Source organism: Vulpes vulpes, chromosome 1 (genome assembly GCF_048418805.1).
Source record: "Vulpes vulpes isolate BD-2025 chromosome 1, VulVul3, whole genome shotgun sequence".
Classification (NCBI taxonomy): Eukaryota; Metazoa; Chordata; class Mammalia; order Carnivora; family Canidae; genus Vulpes; species Vulpes vulpes.
The window spans coordinates 175,622,839-175,625,552 of record NC_132780.1 but is presented as its reverse complement, the minus strand read 5'-3'; the positions used below and the strand labels follow the sequence as shown (position 1 = coordinate 175,625,552).

Here is a 2,714-nt window from a genome sequence, read left to right as displayed (position 1 = left end):
GTGGAAATACATGAAATTGAGACTGAAAAAAACAATAGAAAATGTCAATGAAACTAAGAGTTGCTTCTTTGGAAAGATAAATGATATCATTAAATCTTTAGCTATACTCATCAAGAAAAAAAGAAAGAGGGGTGCCTGGGTAGCTCAGTGATTGAGCATCTGCCTTTGGCTCAGGTCGTGATCCTGGGGTCCTGGAATCGAGTCCTACATCAGGCTCCCATAGGGAGCCTGCTTCTCCCTCTGCCTATGTCTCTGCCTCTCTTTCTGTGTCTCTCATGAATAAATAAAATCTTTTTAAAAATAAAGAAAGGAAAAAAAGAAAGAATTCAAATAAATAAAATCAGAAATGAAAGAGAAGTTACGACTGACATCACAGAAATATGAAGGATTGTAAGAAACTACTATGAAAAATTACATGCAACAAATTGGACCACCTAGGAAAAAATGGATAAATCTTTTTAAAAAGATTTTGTTTGTTTGTTTGTTTGTTTGTTTGTTTATTTAAGAGAGGGAAAGTGAGCAGGATGGAGAGGGAGAAAGGATCTGAAGCAGACTCCACACTGAGCACAGAACCCAACGAGGGGCTTGATCCCATGACTGCAAGATCATGACCTGAACCAAAACCAAGAATAGGATGCTTAACCAATTGAGCCAGGCTCCCGCCAAAAATAGATAAACTCTTATGAACACATAGTCTTTTAAGACTGAGTTAGGAAGAAATAAAAAATTTGAACAGACCAATTTCTAGTAATGAAGTTGAACCAGTAATCAAAAAACACACACAAGTCCAGAAGCAGATGGTTTCACAGGGGAATTCTACCAAACATTTAAAGAGTCAATACTTATCCTTCCCAAATTATTCCCAAAAAAATTGAAGAGGAAGGAACAGCTCCAAATGTATTCTATGAGGCCAGCATTACCCAGATACCAAAACTAGATAAAGATACTATGAAAGAAGAAAAATTACAGGCCAATATCTCCAATGAACATAGATGCAAAAGATCTCAAGAAAATATTAGCAAATCAAACTCAACAATATATTAAAAGGATGATTTACCATGATCAAGTGAGATTTTTCCAGAGATGCAAGGATGGTTTAATATCTACAAGTCAGTCAACCTGATACACCTCATTAACAAAATGGAGGACAAAAATCATATGATCAAGGGTTGGGTACCAGAAGAGATGTTGGTATCTGCAGCAAGTCAAGGGATCCAGGCCTAGCTGGGCCTGCAAGAGATTGGTGTCCACTTTGTCAGTGCTTTCCTGGCATTCAAGGTGTCAGGGAATTCACTGAGAAACCCTATACGGAGCTGAAGAAGACAAACCCAGACCTGCCCATCCTAATATACAAGTGCTCCAATGTGCAGCACAAGTTCCCAATCCACAATGAATGTGGCCAAGAGAAGAATGTCTCTTTGAACAACTTCAGTGCTGATCAGGTAACCAGAGTCCTAGAGAATGAGCTAAGTTGCAAAGCCTGAAATCTCCACTAAGGATTAAGCACAACAGCATCACAGCCTGAGCTTTGCTGGACTGAGTACAATGTGGAAAATTATGTTCTTTTCTTTCTTTATGAAGCTTGTGCTGAAAAATGTGATCTCGCGATATCTTTTTCTCATTCTTCTTTCCAACCTTTGTTGCACAACCACTGAGGCAAAAATAAAGTTTTACTTTGTTCATCCAAAATAAAATCATATGATCATCTCAATAAATACAGATAAAGCACTTGACAAAATTCAGCATCCATTCATGATAAACACCCTCAGTGAAGTGGGTATTTTTTTTTTTTTAAGATTTTATTTATTCATGAGAGAGAGGCAGAGGGAGAAGCAGGCCCCATGCAGGGACCCTGATGTGAGACTCGATCCCGGGACTCCAGGATCATGCCCTGGAACAAAGGCAGTTGCTAAACCACTGAGCCACCCAGGGATCCCCTGAAGTGGGTATTAAGTGAACATACCTCAACATAATAAAAGCCATATGTGACAAATCCACAGCAAATGTCGTTCTCTATGGTGAAAAGCTGAAAACTTTTCCTCTAAGATTAGAAACAGGACAAGGATGCCCACTCCTACCACTAGCCACAATAAAAGGCATTCAAATTGTAAGGAAGATGTAAAACTGTCACTTTTGCAGATGACATGATACTTTATACAGAAAACCTAAGACTCCATTAAAAAATTTTAATTAATAAATACATTTAGTAAATGTGCAATATACAAAATTAATATTCAGAAATCTGTTAGATTTCTATACACTAATAACAGACTAGCAGAAAGACAAATTAATAAACACTTCCAGGGACACCTGGGTGGCTCAGCGCTTGAGCATCTGCCTTCAGCTCAGGACGTGGTCCTAGAGCTCTGGAATCAAGTTCCACATTGGGCTCCTGCATGGAGCCTGCTTCTCTTCCCTCTGCCTATGTCTCTCCCTCTCTGTGTGTCTCTCATGAATAGATAAATAAAATCTTAAAAAAATAAATAAACATTCCCATTTATAATTGCATCAAAAAGAATAAAATACCTAGAAATAAATTTAACCTAGAAGGTGAAAGACCTATACTCTGAAAACCATAGGATATTGATGGTTAACAACACAATAATTATTTAAGTGAACTCAGTGAAACAACACAAATAAATGAGAAGATAAAATCATGCTTATGGACTTGAAGAATTAATATTATTAAAATTTCTGTACTGTCCAAAACTATC

The 2,714-nt window shown here is 37.4% G+C and overlaps 1 pseudogene; it reads left to right on the top strand.

Annotated features, from left to right (window-relative positions):
• Nucleotides 1-1,185: 1,185 nt before the first annotated feature.
• On the top strand, nt 1,186-1,484 carry LOC112908390 (NADH dehydrogenase [ubiquinone] 1 alpha subcomplex subunit 2 pseudogene; annotated as a pseudogene).
• Nucleotides 1,485-2,714: the final 1,230 nt, after the last annotated feature.